The sequence below is a fragment of the Lissotriton helveticus genome, chromosome 1_1, assembly GCF_964261635.1.
Source record: "Lissotriton helveticus chromosome 1_1, aLisHel1.1, whole genome shotgun sequence".
Taxonomy (NCBI): Eukaryota; Metazoa; Chordata; class Amphibia; order Caudata; family Salamandridae; genus Lissotriton; species Lissotriton helveticus.
The window spans coordinates 2,060,157,735-2,060,175,320 of NC_136057.1; the positions used below are offsets into that span (position 1 = coordinate 2,060,157,735).

Below are 17,586 nucleotides of genomic sequence, written 5' to 3' on the forward strand. Positions count from 1 at the left end.
TCCAGCCATTCCCTGACTATAGTGCCTCATCCTTGCACACCGCAGGTTGCCTTGCCCCGCTGAACTTTACCTTATCAGACATGTGTCTTCAAAATTTCTTCTAAGGCCTTAGGTAAGCTAAGTCCGGGCACAATCCACATTGTGTATCAGACCCGCGGTCTATCACAGTCGGCCATAACTTTCGACTTTACCCCAGTCTCATGCAACTAGATGTTCACTGTTTATGGTTTGATCTTTTAGGAGCTAAATTGCACAAAAAACGTAACAAATTAATAACTTAGGTTCTATTGATAGGATTCTGTTTGTTATTTTCGTATCAAATAATTTATTACATTTACACTACTCTTCTAAATTAGTGTGGTTTTTTTTGTGTGTTTTGTTTTCACATTATTACTGTGTGAGTGCTACATAAATACTTTAAACATTGCCTCTGAGTGAAACCTGACTACATTTGTGCCAAGCTACCAGAGGGTTCAGCACAGGTTAGTTTATTGACTTTTTGTGGTTCACCCAGACAAGGATTGTGGCTGTTGTTTGAGAAGGGCTCACACCCCCCTCAGCCAACAGCCCAATTTCTAACAGTTCCCAAAACAACAGAACTTCTCTGGCGACAGAAAACCACATGTTTCACAATCAGACCACTCCCACTCCAGTTGCGGTATAGTGTGCAAGTTGAAAACTGTAGAACCTTGAGAAAGGATTCTCAATCTTGGCTTTCTCAGGTAAAAAAGTATGTGGTCCTTTTTTAATTTATTCTTCTGCATCCTTTTTGGCCTGAGATGGGAGTAATCAGAATCAAGTTGAGCGCGTACACTAAATGTGTAATTGGACTGGAACCTCATACACAAAGGACTAGAACACACAAAGGACAGTACCCTGAGGGGGACAGCTACCAGGATTGTTGTCTACCCACTGAAAAGTGGAATAGCGAAAAGTATGGACAATGGAATAAGCAATCTAGCATTGCAATTTCAGTTCTACTTTACACAATTGTTTGCTCTAAGACAAACTTTTCTTCCTATGCCTTTATCTTCTTATCAATAGGTGCTGAAAGTAGGGATGTGGGGTGTGCCGTAGCACCCCCAGAAAAACCACACTGGAGTTCAGGTCACTGAGCAATGAATATTCCCATGATGTCAGATTTTATCAAACATACCATAATTTAAATATATTTAAATGAGCTCTATACATATTCAAAATATGTCAACAATTAGGAAAGTTCAAATGAAGCACTTTATTGTTATTCTGAAGTGTGATGGAAACAAAGGTTTTAAAAGGATACAAAAACCAAATCAAGGCACTTTACTTGGTGAAGCACAAATGATAGATATTCCTGAAACCCGATTTCCACACATTATCATTTGTATGCTGTGTAGTTTGATCAGTAAAACCTCATTCAGTGGTCATTTCAACGGAAAATGTGTTGTCTGTAAATGTCAGTATGCTAGCACAACAGCGGCTCAAAATGCACCACCGGTAACATACAACACCTTTACCACTCTCCTCCTGAATGGGTGTGGCATTTGTGCTGCACTTATTCTTTGTGTGCCACTTGAATTTTTCACATTCCCTATGACTTCAGCAATATAACATTAATGGCAGCATCCCCATTGTGAAAATTGTTCCAGCACCATTGCCCTCATCTCCCATTATTGAATTGTATTTGCATTTATATAGTGCTGAATAGCCCTGGCAGGGTGTCGAAGCACTTGATATGAGAACTTTGTAGACGGTTCCCTGTAGGAAATAAGAAAAAATAGATATACCTAGGGCAGGCTCCCAGCACAGTTTTCATTGAATAAGATTTTATTAACAATTTAATTCCACAGGTAAACTGGTTACAATTTAATGATAGATATAAAAATCATAGCACACTCTTTGTTTTTAGTTTGGTCTTTGCTGTCACCTGATGGTTACAATGAAGATGCATGAAAATACAATACTTCCAACATCTTGTAATGATAGAAAATTAGTTTAAACCTTTCCTGAACTTACAGAGTTGAATTTTACAACTTTGAGACGCAAGAAAATTAGTGTCCAGTGGCAAAATGGCCAGTAAGTAAATCTGGCTAGGTAGTTAGTGGATTTACTTGCTTTGACCTCATCCCAGGTAACAGGACTATTTATGATCCCATGCCAATATTAAATAAGCATCTGAGAGACAGATTGCACACTGCCCTTGCTACATCTGGGGACCTTCCTACCTTTGAGAATTGATTGCCAATCAGAAGATCCAGGAGAAATGCTAAAATGCAAGTTCCAGCACCAGAAAATGGGGAATTCATTATATAAGCCCACCAATTCTGATGAAGGGCCTCAGAAGAATTACTGCCAATGCCAACCGAGAGAACATGGAGACTCACTATCCCCCACCAATGCCAAACAGGGTTCACTAAAATTGGCCACACATGTGCCATCTCAGAATCCTAAGAGTCTTCTTACACTCAGTCCTTCCAGTGCCAACTCAGGTACCATGGAGACTTACAGACATGCAACTCCCAACAAAGAAACCTGACAATTATGCTACATTAAACACAACTAGAAGCAACCCAGGGAAGATGAAGTCTTCCTACTGAGACCACAGTCCTCCAAATACCACCCCATATATTCAAGAGTCTTATAACCCTTCCCAACCCATGCAACCAAATAGAGGTTTTACAATCAGTCTTACCAGTGCCCGTTGTGTATCACTAACCTGAGACCTGTCAGTGGCAGCTAGAGGATGTGTGATGCTGCCTACTTTAATCACTGGTATTGCTAACCCATGCATCTGAGAAATGAACTGCCATGCCAGGGCCAACAAGACATCTGGGAGACTAACTGCCACTGAAAGCACTGTCTTTGCTCCCCCTCACCTCTGTGTACACCAGCCAACTGTACATTTTGACTGCATGATACCATCTGGGTCATTTCTCACAACTGCATACTATTTCCCAGAAAAGATATGACCTAGCTGGGTTCTATTGTGATTTTGGACTCCACTGACTTAGACTTTGTTAGACCTGGCATACTTGGCATGGTTTCACCCTAACATTTTGCCTTCTGACCTCCTGTTTTTGGCTGTGTAGCTAGTAACAGGTTCTAGGGATAATGGGCAGTTAATAATTACACTCAAGGACATTAGGTCGGCGGTGAATAGGTGCCTGTGTAATAAAGCACCACGACCAGACAGGGATCCTAATTAATCTCTTTAAGAGTAATTTGACATCCGGTCCCAAATCCTGGAAAATGTGTTAGAGTATGATTTTCACAGATCTCCCGAAATCCGGGTCAAAAGCTATAATCGTCATGATTTTCAAAAAGGGCTATAGGGGTGATCCTCAATGTTATCGCCTAATATCTTTAATTGATCCGACCTCAAAAGTATTGGGGAAAAATATTTTGGATCCCCTGGAGAATTGGGCCAATGAGAATAACATTCTAGCACCGGCCCAGTATGGATTTAGCCAGGGTCCTGGGACAACTGACCAGTGCCTGACTTTGCATTTGCTAACTAACAAATATGTGCTGGCCTGGAGGGGGGGTGCATTTCCGTGGCATTCATGGACCTCAGTGCAGCCTTTGACAATGTCATAAGGGGAAGGCTGTGGGACATGTTGGCCAAAAAGGGGGCTGACATAGGGATCATCTACGTGCTTAACTACATGAAAATGTGGAGGCAAATATAAGGTTCGAAGTCCATCGGGAGTGTTGCGCTACCATTAAAATCAGAAAAGGGGTCAGAAAGGGCTGTGTGCTGGCCCCATTTCTTTTTAGTTTTTACATTAATGGACTGGTGGTTTATTTGGTAGAGGAGGAAGCAGATCTCCTGTGGGTGGGGACAAGTCCACTGCTTATGCTAATGTACACAGATGACTGTGTCCTAGTGGCAAGAACAGGGCAGGGGCTCCAAAAACTTTTAGATAGATAGGGTTGTAGCTTTTATGTCTAATCTTGGGCTTTTTACCAATAATACAAAATCTTTTGCTATGGTGTGCGGTTGGTCACAGAGCAGGATTTCCCTCTTTTTACCTTTCTGGTACTGTTCTTAAGTGTGTTTCTACCTTTAGTTATTTAGGGGTCCAGTTTGATAATACTGGATCATGGAAACACTTGATGGAGGTCAGCACAGCGCAAATGGAGAATTCTATAACAATGCTTTTTTAATTTACTGTGAAATTAGGGACATGCCATTTGTTGCTTCCATAATTATCTATAAAGCAAGATCAGTCTTAGTTGCTTCTTATGGCGCAGGGGTGTGGGTTTTTTATTTTACTTTTCCCCTCTTTAGGTTATTTATTTTTCTTTTACTGAGACTTTTGTTTCTCCCCACATGCTCTTCTCTGCTGGTAGTACACAAGAACTAGGAGTGCAAAACCACAAAGATACTATCAGGATAGCCTCAACCATGTTGTGGTTGTCGTTTTGGTTCAGGACAGAGGTGTGCTGAGCCAAACAGTGATTGCAGACTGTCTTAATCTAGAGCGGGCAAAGAAAATAGGGTGATAAACCTGTGTTAGACATGATCAATTGGAATAGATAAACTTTATGACAACCTGCAGTCCATTAACCTGTCAGTCAAGGCTATTGTAAAATGAGAACTATTAAACCATTTTGCTGCTAAAAGGCTGTCTCTTGAATTAAAGAAAAGGCAGTAGAAACTTATCTTCCATTGTGCACCACTCTTGTTATGGAGCCCTATCTGGCCAAGGCACTGTACCACCAAAGGTTTTATTTGGTCAGATTCAGGCTTGGCTGAGTTCATTATTTGTTATCTTATCCACCTGATGTTTATAATAGTCAGGATCTGCTACCATGCCCCAGTGACTCAGTATCACCCCAATAGCAATTACATTTGTTTTTTGTCTGTGATCTCTATAAAGAACAAGGTCTTCGCATTGAAAGGCCCCTCTTGTAAAACATCAATACTAGAAAGTCTAAAGAAGCTTTATTTTATCTGCAACTTCTCCAGACTGAGGCAATTTGGATTACTCTATATAGATTTATTGCCTCAGCAATGCGATTGCGCAGAGTAGATGGGAATTAAAGTTTTAGTTGATGTGATGAATTTTAAAGCCCACCTTTAAAAAGTTTTTCCATCTAGGGTCTTATTTACTGTATTTTTAAGCCTTATTATACCAATTGGATTTTTAATGTAGTAATATGGCATGAGATTCCATATATATTTTTGTTTTCGAAAAGGTTTTAAATATGTGCTTCGTTTTAAATGTGTTTTTTTAAAGGATATTTTTGTGTTTTGCATATTTAATAAGTGTCATAATCTGCTTTTATGTTTTTTTAACCAAATAAAAATTGATTTTGACTTTGACTCTTTAGCTGAACTTCGTTTTTGCCAGTTGTAGAACTCTGTGCATTTTTCACATCTGACCAGTGCTAAAGTGCATGTGCTCTGTATCTAAAATGTTCTAACAATTGGTTTATCCACGAATGGTTTATCTGATTTACCAATAAGTCCCTAGTACAGTGCACTACATGTGCCCATGGCCTCTAAATCAAATGCTACTAGTGGGCCTGCAGTACTGATTGTGCCACCCCACTAGTAGCCCTCTAAACATATCTCAGGCCTGACACTGCAGAGCCTGTATGTGCAGTTTTAAGAAGCCATGTCGATTCAAGTTAACCTACTTATTACATTTAGGACACCCCTAGAGTAGGCTCTGGACAGCCCATGGGCAGGGTGAGGTGCATTTAAAAATTGGGACATGTACTTTTACATTTTACCTGTACTGGTAGTGAAATAATCTTAAGTTTGTGTTTCTATACTGCAAGGATAGGATAACATTGGATAACATTGGGGCTGGCTTACTATATTTTATAAATACAGTTTCTAATTGGGAACAGCTAGAAAAAGTAAATTTTGTGTCTCTGGAATCACAAATTTAAAATACAACTTATGGTGAAGTTGTTTTTTAAATTGTTTAGTTCTGAAAATGCCACTTTTAGAAAGTTAATGAATAATAACACGGTTGGGCCTATTTATTGTTAGTGAAAAAATATGAGAGAGGACCCCACACGTTCCAGGGAACAGGGTACTATTGGCATTAAAAGTGACCACTAGTTGAGTCTTTTGGTTTGCCTCGATCTTTGAATTGTCATATAAGTTCCTATTCGGAATATAGGGAAAAGTACTGATATTACATATTGTCCCATACGTTCCTTCTATCTACTTGGTCTTCTATCCTTGTCCCTGTCTTACCTTCAATAGTTTGAGACACCACCTTCCCCGTGGCTTCACTATGCTTCCGGATCGCCACTAGCGTCCTGGTGCAAAAATGTAGAATTCAGTGGTTTCTATAGAGGGGAGACAAAGTGTGCCGCCATTTGTCAATTCTCTCCGATTTTTTAACAAGTATATATTTTAAATAAAAAAGACTGTAATACGTTATGTTCTAGTCTGTGACCAGTGATTCAGACAAGTTATTCAGTGTGTGCGGTGAGTGAGTGAGAATAGAGTACGACACTCGGGAAGTAGCTCCCTTGTCTACGAAATTTTCCAGGGATAGCCCTTTGACTTTTAATGCCTATTTATTGTTAGCCAGCTTGGGTCACTCTGTATAAAGATGCAACAGGAGAAAGCCAATACTGACACAACTTAGAGAAAACATTTTTAAATTAACTGATCACGACTTTCAATCAACGTGATCGGTTTGAATTTAGAACACTCAATTAAATAATTGTTTAGGTGTCTGTTGAACACATCAAAACACAATACACATGACATTCATCGTTAAATATATTTTGAAACAATGTTTACAGAAAAGTCTTATACATAAATGACACAGATTCCAATAAAAATTACCACAATTCACGTGGAAAACAGAGAGTAGAACTAATCTCAGTTCACATTTTTATCACACCAAAAGACACCTACAATTTGCTGAATTGGCATGGGCCCACTAATGGTGAGGTGAAGCACCAGAGGTATCGTTTTAGCTGCACCGACCACCAGTGCCAGGGCCAGAGGGGATGGCGGCGCCATCCACTGAGCAGAGGAAGCAACTGGAGGGGAGAAGTGTGGCTCACTGGTTAGAGGAGGCAGACCTGGAAGCAGAGGTCAGCCCGGGACCAGGGTTCAATTCCCGGCTCGGCGGGGTCTTGAGTCCTAAAATGTCCATGGACTCGACAAATCTCGCTCCAGTGCCTACTCGATTCATGGGTTCACACTCTGCGACTCTGGGCAATAGCTTGCTTAATCTCCACAACGGCCCCTCATGGCGGGATGCCTGGCTTTCACCTTGCGGATACCCTGCCGGGGTTATCTCACAGGGGAATACCAGGACGGGTTCCCTAAGCAAGCACTTAGAAACCGCTTGGTGATTTGCGCTATATAAATTCCTGTACATTTACACAGGGGGTGAGCCAGCTGCAGTGGCGGATGGTGTAGGTCATATTGGTTGCTTATTGACAATTTATATACTCGCTGCAAGGGCGTACACTGTTCTGGTGAGACTAAGTTGTGAATAGTTGAAAACACCTCTCTTTACTTAGCATATACAATAGGAGTTGAGTAACTAATGCCTCTTCTATCTTCAACTCAGCAGAGAAAGTTTCATGAAGAGTCAGACCTTGATGGGCTGATGGAAAAGGGAAAGAAGGAGGGAAGGAGGAAGGATGGGTGAAATGTAATATGACTGGCAGAGAAGAATGCATGGGTAAAAGGAGGCATAAAGATGGCTGATGGGATGCATGGATGGCTGAAAGATGGATAAAAGGTAAAAGAAAGGATGTCTACCTGGGTTGGTGAAAGTGATGGGTGAAAGGAATCCACCCGGGGGTTGGATGGGTCAAGGCAAGGACGCATGGGTGGTTTAATGATTGGTGAAAGGTTTGTTGAGAATGATAGCCATGTTTGGATAGATGGATGGATTGTATTAATAGGTAAAGACTGGATAAAGAGAATGTAAAACTCAATCGGTGACTGAGTAGCAAAGCCAAGGGTGAAGAATAAAAATAACACTAGAAGAACAATGCAATGATAAATGAAAAAATCCCTGGGAAGAAGAGTAAACAAGGAATGTTTTTTATAAAGGTTTTTGAATCAAAGGTTTTAGGTTGTATTTCAGACTACTCCCTTGACTCACAGTAGTTTTCAAGCACAACATATAATATGTACCCACCCATCCTCATCAATCGCCTCCCTACGAGTCCCACTCCCTATCCATGGCATTTCGCCAGTGTCAGCCATAGGCGGCCTATCGGCTGCATGGTTACACTAGTAGTACCTCATACCCTGCCACATATCATTCATATATTGACAACTATTCATCTGCCTTGTTGTAGTTAGGGTGAAATTGAGGCATTTAACAGAGCATGGCCATGATAGGAAAATAGATAATTGTGTAGTACAGCTGCCCCACCTGCAGACAGGAGCAAAGTAATGCAACACGCATATGTCTGTCTAGGGCGCTGCCTGAGCTGGCATACCTACATTAATTTAACTAAAGGAGAGAGACAAGAAGAATAGTTGTATACTCCCAAGTGCTTAATACCTGAAACTCTAATCACTTCCAAATCGAATGGGCCGAGGAATCGAGGATTCAAGCACATGTTATGTACTGCTAGTGCTACTGTGCCACAATATATAATTTTATGTGTTACTGTTTTGCTGAGAATATTGGCTACAATTTTTCTTTTTTATATCTTGATATAGCTACTCCTGCCAATCCATTCATCCACACAACCCAACAGGCAGGAGAGAGCAGCCAGGACCCTGCAAAGGAAGCTGGAGGCCATCAGGGCCGAATATCAGTGGCTGGTGGCCAAGGAGGGGGCAGCAGCAGCTGCAGCCTCCAATGGCCCATGCCCCAGCTAAGCCCCAGTGCCTCCGGCAGTATGGCACCGTGGTCAGGCAGCCGCCCACCACCATTTAACCACTGCTCCTTCCCTTATAGACTCTATAGAGCCTTTCAGTGCTGTATGCTCCAGAGGGTGGCGCGCCTGGAAGCCTGGATGGATGAGAGATTTGACATAGTGGCTTATGCCAAAGAGGCTGGCTGGTGTGAGGGACTAGCCCCCTGTCCCTGTAACAATCTGGCCAAACAGAGTACAATGCACTTTATGCTGTTTTGTTCACTTCATACAGATCCTAGAGTACGCTTTATTAAGCATACTGAAAGCTATTTGGCCCTGCTACTATCAGGAGGGCTTTGACTACTTGAGGACATTATCTACGGCTGCAATCTCAAGTGCACTGCTTAGTTTTATTAGAATTGCACTTTCAATCAGAAAACGCTATGAACTGTGAAACGTGTAACTGTGTAAATGTTATACTTATTGCAGGCACCACTAAGAACTAGTCAATTGTATAAATAGTAATGAGGAATGGTATGATGTTTTTAAAATTGATTAATTTTCTGCTGGCATACCAAGATTTATGGAAGGGAACATGTGCAAACTTTGTAAATGTTTTTAATTGTTTTTTATTATGTATATATGGAAATTTGTATGCTTCTAAAGAATCGAATAAAGTTATTTGAACTGAACTGAGAGATTTGACAGAAGAGGAAGCTCCTAGCCCGCCACTATGCCTCTTTTGCCCCTTTTTTTAGGTCTCGCCTGGCGTTAGCAGCACGCATGAGCTTCTTGGAATCGATATGGTTCCAGAAGTCGTGTCGCTGCTCCGCCTGCAATTTAGATTTGTGCGCGTCGTTTTGCGTCATGGATTATGCAAAACACAGTGTAATGATTGCACCGGAGGCAATTATTACACTGATGGTTGTCACTCTGTCCGCTTTTGGCCCTGCCCACCGGGATTGCATCGTTTACTTGCAGAGGGACACGGCCTCCTTCAATTACTCGGTAAGCACTATATTTGTTATTTTTTGTAAGTTGCATGCGCGGTCCGCTTTCATTTTCGGGACCGCATGTACTATATTTTAGCGCGATGGAGACAGTTTGTTTGGATTTTGTTTTAAGGGGCAGACAGCCATGGTAACGAACGGGAGACTTCTAGCAGCCCTCTTATCCCGCCCCTCCCTTTCCCATGCTGCGTTTGCAGAGCGCGTCCGACCAGGCTCCAGCTACATCTGTCCCCCATGCTTTAGAGCTGCAAGCTCTCACTCCAGTTACCTCAGCAGCTTGCTGCAGCTCCAAGGGAGTAAGATGAGTCTCCGAATGCACCTGCCCCACACCTTCCCTTCTGTGCCCTCCTCTCGGGCCTACCGTCCGCTCCCTACTGCGTGTGCCCCGTTACCCTGCTCTGCCCAATTTCTTGCATTTTGTGCCCTTCGCTTCTGTTTAACAATGTCCTGTGGTTTCTCCTGTCTCTCTTGTCTATCTCTTCCTTGGTTTTGCCCCCTTTTCTGCTCTCTTGCGCCCCCACTTCCTGGCTTTCCCATATCAGCATGTGTCAAAAATTATGATTCTTTTCAAACTTATCGCTGCCCGCAAACCACTCCTGCCAGGCGCTGTGGAGCAGGACTGACACATACTCTCAGTCCTGTGTGTGTTGTGGAGGGTCATGGTGATTGGGTGTCGCAGCTAACTGTTTTGCCTTTCTCTCGGACTTTGGTGGGGGTAGTGCAGGTGTGTCCTGGGAAACTTTAGGACTGTCAGCAAGTGCTGCACCACCATGATGTCTGAGGCATAGGCTTGGTGGTCTTTGGTGTGCATTTCTGAGTGGAAGAAGTGAAGCGTTGCTGTGATACTTTCCACAGACTGCTGCCCCAGTACAGGGCAGGCGGCATGGGGTGTCGCTGCGCTGCCTGAGTTTTACCAGCCCTGGGACTTAATCGGACTCCACTTGTTTTGTAGATTAGACTGCGCTGGACGTCTGCAGTGACACTAGTATTTGTACAGCCGGACCCCGCCTGTACTTTCCTGTGAAATATACTGCATCCCTGCTGAGAGTTTAGGGGACTGCCACTTTAAAAGTGCATACGCTCTGCTAAGAAGTGCTGGCTCTCTGTGGCTGCCCGGCCTGGTGCAGGAGTGCAGACACGTCCTTACTGGAAGCGCAGCAGCTTGCTTGTGATGGTGTTGGCACATTGAAAAAAATGAAAAAAATCAATCGTCAGAGATGGAAGCCTGGTGTTTCTTGGCTGCAAAAGGGGTTAACTTGTTCCCTGGGACTCGCAGCAAGAGAGGTGTGCCTCTTTCCAACAACGTTCTACGGATCCCGCCAAACTTCAGCGCTGAAGAAAGACTTTAAAAACAACTGTTCTGTATTATGGAAGTCCTTTCTAAGAATGCGTGGATCTACTGATTTTGCCGGGAAGGAGGGGGGCCCTACGACAAAGGCTGGCAATCTGTGTTTTGTTTTTCTAAAGGCCTGTCTGATAACAGTAGCCACTAGAGGAGTGTGTTGTTGGGGCCTCATACATCCTGTTCAGGCTGGGTCACACATGGGAGAGAGGCCCCGAACTGTGGGGCTCTAAGTAGCATCATTAAGTAAGAGGGAGGAATCAGGGGGCCCAGGCTAAGTCAGCAAAGGCTGGAGTGATTGGAAGCATGAGCCTCAAAAATAGTAGAAGCACAAGCTTTAAAAAAAACCATTAAAAAATACTGCTCCTGACCTAGTGTGCAGAACCTTCATTTAATATGTTGCAAAGGAGATTCCTGATATTTGTATCTTTACCTATACAAGAACATGATAAATGAAACTTGTTTAACTATTATTTCTTATGCTTTGCAGCAGTTAGCTTGGAGGGGGGAACATCGTTTACGACGCGGTTTTTACACCGCAGTGCCTTTACCCCGCAGCTATTACAACACAAGTCGTTACTACGACTTGCGCTGGATGGCGCTGTGGGATAAGGAATCTTACAATTTTATATTCCAATTATAAGATTCCTAAATCCACGCCCTCCAACGCAAGTCGTTGTAACGACTTGCGTTGTAAGACTTGCATGGTAAAGGCATGCGTTGTTACAACATGTGTTGTAACAACGTACATCCGCTTGGAGGTACTAGTGGCTCAAATCGGTGTAATTTCTAAATTTTATGTTTTCTGTGTATTTATTGCTTAATTTTCCTCCTGAGTAAAGTCACTCATAGTCGTTAAAATGTCCCTCATAACAAATGTTCCCTCTAATTTTTTTCCTCTGTGTGCGGCAGTGTAAGGTCTCTGTGCGCTGCGGCCAAGGTTATGTGCGCCAGGAACCAGACCACATGTGTGGGTGCAGCGTCTGAAGAAAGAGGCGCTGCCAACATTAAAGTGAAAGTGCCTATGGGGTGCTTTTACACAAAGTGTAATAAAAAGAAGGAAAGAAAGCTTTTGTAGCCCAGCTGAAAATGGTTGCGCTGTAAATTAAATAAATAAATAAGCTCAGCAGCTCAAGTGAAATCGGACTGCACGTAAATTAAATAAATAAGTGTGGCCACGGTAGTAAAAGCGGACTTCGCTGGAAATGAAAAAATACATGAGTAAATGACACGATATAAAAGGTGGCGGCGTGCTGCGACATCGTGGGTTGAATAGGGAAGATCATTAATGAAAACAGTGCTCACCCACTAGATAAAGCAGACCGTGTAACAACACAAGTAAAAAGTCCAGTCGTTATGAGAGGATACCAATGCAGACAAGGCGGTACCAAGGAGGGACTACTAAGCCTATCCACAAATGAAAATCAACAATTTCGAAAGGACAGGAAAAAGAGCCAATTACAAAGATAGGTGTGAAATTGGCAGAGCTTCTATGCCATACCTCAATATAGAATGCCTTGCAGAGGAACACATGCGCTGCCCAGGCTCGAACTGAAAGCAAACAGGCGCTTGGCCTAAAATGATACGGCGCTGTGTGAAGAAAATGTGCACAAGTGCCAGTTGGGCCCCCAGGGCACTGTATCTAATATGACCCCTGGGTGGTTCCTTTATAAGGTCGGAGGAGCGTCGCCTCACCTGCAATGACTCTCCTCCACCCTCTAGACCCTACCATTGTTACTACTTTATAATTATCACAGGCAGTCAGGCACGTGCCCGCTGTTCTAGTGGCGAGTGTCAGAGTTTCAGGGCGGTCAGACTGGCAGCAGCAGGAGCGGGGTGATTTCTAGAGCTGGCTTCCCAGTGTGCATGCCAGAATGGACGGCCGTCTTGCGACGGCCAGCTAGACATGCGCACTTCACACTGCACAATGCACAGCTGGTGTTAACCTGACGGGTTTTGAAGGCACAGGGACCCTGGCTCAAAAAGAGCACTAGGTTAGCCTGCTCTAACCAATCCTGGGGCTTCTCTCATGCTGAGAGCAGCTGCAGGATTGGTTAGGTTCATGTTGGCACAAAGTCAACGTGAACCTCTTTCCATTTCTTTCCTACCCTGAGCGTGTGCACTATACACCACCTGGGCCTTTGAGTAAAACAGAGGAGCTGGGGTGAGGAAGAGAAGAAAGGATGGAGCCAGGATCTGAAATGGCGATTGTGGGCAGTGAGCGAGGCTGGGAGCAGTTGAAGAGCCAGAAATCGCTGCACTCACCGTGCTGCCAGTCTGACTCTGGCCTCCGTATTGTTGGTCTCCTCGGTCTCCCAGACTAAGCTGGAACTTCAAGACAATTAAGCGCTAATAAAGAAAAAGCTGTGTGCTTGCTTTTGTTCTGCTTTGAACTGACCCGAAGTAGGGGGGTGGTGCACTGGGGGCTGTTGATGTCAATGCTCTTAGGTGCATGCTCACTGTGTCTTGTCGCATTACGCAGTCGACTTGCCCCCCTGGCACGTCCTCACTGAACAGCAGTTAACAAATAAATACGTTTCCTATTAATGAACTTCAATGTTTGCCTGCCACTCCCGGCGACGCAAACTATCTTCATAGATACCAAGTTTTCAGATTGCATATGTGTGACATTTTCACAATTTCAGTGTAATTATGGGTGACATAATTATGCTACATAATTATGCTACTATGAGTGACACTTCCTCATAAGCAAAAATCAAGCAATGAAGACACTAGAAACATATAAATATCAGAAATTACACTCATTGAGCAACAAGAACTCTAAGAACTTACACAACTTACTCACACCCTACATGATTTTACACCTCTTTGGACAACTGCAGCTAAGCTGACTCAGTAGGTCTAAGCACACGATGAAGGATAAGTCTGGGGCTCAGGGGATAATAAGGCGGGCAAGCAGCTTAGATCCTACCATCACCAGCTACCCTTGGATTGCTGGCAAGATAACACATTACTTGTGCCTAAGTTTAAATACAATTATGCCAATGTTTCTCCAACAACAAGGTGTTGTCTCTGTTTGTGCTCTTGTGTTCTTTTATATGGGTTGGTGTATACATCTGACTGGGACTACAAGTGTGCCCTGGCTATGGGATAACAGTTTTATGATGGCAGAGCAGGAGTCTCCACTGGCAGATATCTGCATTTGGAGTGTCGGCATGTCAGAGGAGAGAGAATGTCACATTTTTTACAGTTTCTTGTAGTTCCCTCTTAAGTCATGTATAAACATAATAAAATCTAAAAAACATAAGTCACTGGGACCGCTCAGCTTGTATTACATATGCAAAGTGAACATCCTGGCTATAGGGTACTCTAGCACCTAGGCTCCTACCAGACTAAACATCTATATATTGTTTCCTCGCATCTTACCTGCTCTTATATTTCATGAAAAGCTATAAAATATCTCCACATGTGACTGTCCCCATAATTGACAGTGAAAGCCCTTCCTGACAGTCCTCGTCCGCTCTGACTGCCGTTCCTGACACACGAACCTGTCTGAGCCACGGGACTCCATGTGTTTTTGACATTTTCCATCAGATGTTTACTTAAAAGGTCTTACGCCGATATCTGAAGGTTCAGTAGTTTTAAGACAAAACCTCTGATCTCACCCCAGTGCTGCCCATTTAGATAGGCGTTAAAATTATCTCCAACCCCTTCCCAAGAGGCCATCATGGAACGTTCTGAAATGTACCACGAAAAAGACGCGGAGTGTAGGAGGGGAACTGGACAAACGAGAAATTGAGAGATATAATGAACAAAACAAAGAAGAATAGCAGTAAAAAAGAAAGGAAAAAAGCCAGAAAGAGTACAAAAGAGAGCAATAAAGAACGGTTGAATGAATTAAGTTCTGGCTGAGGAGCGCGAGAGTCAGAGTTAAGACAGGCAGAAAGGGGAAAGCCAGGCCGAGAGAAGAAGTTGTTTGAAAAGTATAGTCAGGGAGTTGCGGTTTCACTATTAATGCTGCATGTGTGGGTTCAGTCAATGGTATGCACTTTCAAAGTGCTGTTAGGCTACTTAAAAAGCCAGTACTACTAGGGAGTCCACATGACATGATCCCAGTCAGCGGCGTGCTCACTTGCTGTTGTGTGCTTCTGTCATGTAGCTCCTGAATATCCTTATATCGTGTTAAGTTAGCATAGGTACATTTGAGGTTTAAACGCCATTTTCCTTTCTTGCAACTTCTGCACACGACACTTAATTGTTGACTTAGCTTTCAACCTAGTAGTTTGCCGTGGTTTATGTGAGAATAATATGTTATTGCTCTGATATCAGCTTTGCTTAATAAACTATGTCTGCACGAAGAGTGCTGAAGTTTCAGGAACAACACGATATGGAATTTTTATGAGGTCTGATCTCCACGCCTTCATAGTCATAACACAAGTGCAGCCTTTGCCAACTCTGGCTTCAGGCGGGATTGATATTGCTTTGCATGAGGCACATAGAACACGCTTGATGCGGTGCACATGCAGAGAGAGCTGGTGTATGCTGATGTGATTCCTTCATGCTAGGACACTAAGGTATGGGCCCGCCCTAAAACAACCCAAAGAGACCTTCTTAGCTAATAATATAATATATGTGTTAGGGAGGGTGAGATATAAGTGTTGTTAACTCTTATTCATTACAGTATGTTAACATGCTGTCACCATTCGCTTTTTATGTCTTAGTAACTATGCTGGTAATTTTGCTACTGATAATAAGTATACTTGTATTATCTAAGATACTGCGCCTGAGAAGACGGCATTAGTAAATAAACATTTCAAATGCACATGTGTCTTCTTTACTCCATGTTCTGGTTTGTAATGATTATATAACGAAAGAGTGTTCATGAGTTCCACGTATCCTGAGGTATTGTAAGTTCATGTTCTGGTTTGTCTAAACATTGGGAGTTTGATAAGACCAATGAGACACTGTAGCTAGCTCGGTAAGGGGTAAGTTGGGTACTAAGGTGAGTTTTGGGTCACCCTAATTCGCCGAGGTTCCAATCCTCTGTGCACAGTTCTGTGTGAGAACAGAAACCCTGCGACATGGCGCCCAACGGTTTCGGTGGTCTTATATCATGACACTCGAGTAGTATATCGTTCGAACCATAACCCCTTCACGTCCGTTTCCGGAAAACGGGGTGTCGGTGAAACCTACCTATTTATGGTAATAGGTCTTATTCAAGCTTGATTCTTTCTAAAACGGTCTCTTTGAATTACTACCCAGTTGTGCTACAAAGTTTTCTTTGTTTTTCCGTAATTCCAGTGTTATCATGGCGGCGGCAATTGCGCAACATAGTCGAGTAGCGGTGCGCACACATCTACAGACGTACCAAGTCCCGGTGGATGGGATGGCTGCGATTTTAGTGGTGTGTGCTGATCCGGCGTTCCCTTTTGAATTGTTTTACTCTTGGGTTACGTTTCCGGCTGTGGACGCAACTTCTGGTTTGTTCCACTCCTACACGGCCTCCCCTGTACCGGCTGAGTATACACCGTACAGGGCACTGGAAATACCTATTGATCATTGGCAGCATCGCGTTTGGTTTGATGGCGCCCTCCCCCACTCTTTGTCCACTGCGAGGTTAGGTCCACTCTCAATTCCAGGTACAAACTAGCCTGCGTTGGGTGGTTTTACCCCGCACCCGAATCACGGGGCTTGTACCCTTGCAGAAATTCGCAGGCTACATGTAGTCTCCATTTCCGTGATTCGTGCATTGGTTCAATACATTGGTCGTCATCTCCCGGGTGGTCCCCCGGGGGGTCCGGCCGTTCAAACGGAACGTGGTGGTTTACGGCTCAATCCAGTTATGGTAAATTCGGTTTTTGGTCAACGCCCTGATAATAAAGATGATTTTCCTTTTTGGCTGGCCGAGAAATTTGACCAACTAGAAGCCGTGTTTCCCAATTCTACTCCTGCTGATAAACATAGAATGTTGACGATTACTTTACCTAAGGATATCACTCCTGAGCTCGTTGACTGTGAAAGTTGGGGTAAGACTTTTGCGGCTGTTTATGCGAGGTGTTTCGGCACCCCATCTATGGCTGTACTGCCTACGATCATAAAACGTGTTCAGGATGATCACGGTCCAGAGGCAGCGGTTGAATTGGGTATGCGCCTGTGTGGTTCTTTTGAGATTGTAAGTGATCTCATACTCTCCAACATCAAGGGAGATGCTGTGAACTTCCAGGTTTTTAATGCACTGGCAGCGTTACCCGATGCCGAAAAGCCCCGCCAGTTGGCGAAGATTGTAGTGGCCGCTTATAAAACTATCGGTCGCACAAGTAAGGGTTTAAAGTACTTCACGGTTAAGGAAAAGAAACAACCACAAGTGCAATCTGCTGCGGCAGATGTGCAACCAAAGTCCAAAAAACAGAATTGGCCTCAGAAACAGAAACAGGGGCAGCATCAGCAGCAAACTCAGGAATCATATCCTGCGTCACAGGTCCC

The 17,586-nt window shown here is 43.5% G+C and overlaps 1 protein-coding gene across 2 annotated transcripts in view; it reads right to left on the reverse strand.

Moving 5' to 3' along the window:
• Positions 1–17,586, reverse strand: part of DNAJB4 (DnaJ heat shock protein family (Hsp40) member B4) — a 405,595-nt gene that overhangs the window by 354,310 nt on the left and 33,699 nt on the right. For both annotated transcript variants that reach the window (XM_078645006.1, XM_078644996.1), the window contains exon 2: positions 6,197–6,291. The gene's annotated coding sequence lies outside the window, so the exon portion shown is untranslated. The remainder of the gene's footprint in view (positions 1–6,196; positions 6,292–17,586) is intronic.